We start from the raw sequence: 241 nt of genomic DNA on the forward strand, positions 1-241 counted from the left end.
AGACATCGAAAAGCGAGGGAAGTGGAAGGAGGAAAAGGATAAGAAGATTCGAAAATGGAAAGAATACATGAATAATGTAGATAAAATAGAAAAAAAAGAAACTTGAACTCCCCTCCCCCTCTCTCGCCCTCGTACAGGCAACAACATCATAAACATCACAATAATTCCCAAAGAATAAGAAAGGATTTTCATGAACCAAACAAGTGGTGACGAAATACAACCCGGAGTTAAATCCCAACTG

The 241-nt window shown here is 38.6% G+C and overlaps 1 protein-coding gene across 1 annotated transcript in view; it reads left to right on the forward strand.

Annotated features, from left to right (window-relative positions):
• Positions 1-241, forward strand: part of LOC119585330 (roundabout homolog 1-like) — a 189,296-nt gene that overhangs the window by 105,266 nt on the left and 83,789 nt on the right. The gene's annotated exons all lie outside the window — the stretch shown is intronic.

The sequence above is a fragment of the Penaeus monodon genome, chromosome 19 (genome assembly GCF_015228065.2).
Source record: "Penaeus monodon isolate SGIC_2016 chromosome 19, NSTDA_Pmon_1, whole genome shotgun sequence".
Taxonomy (NCBI): Eukaryota; Metazoa; Arthropoda; class Malacostraca; order Decapoda; family Penaeidae; genus Penaeus; species Penaeus monodon.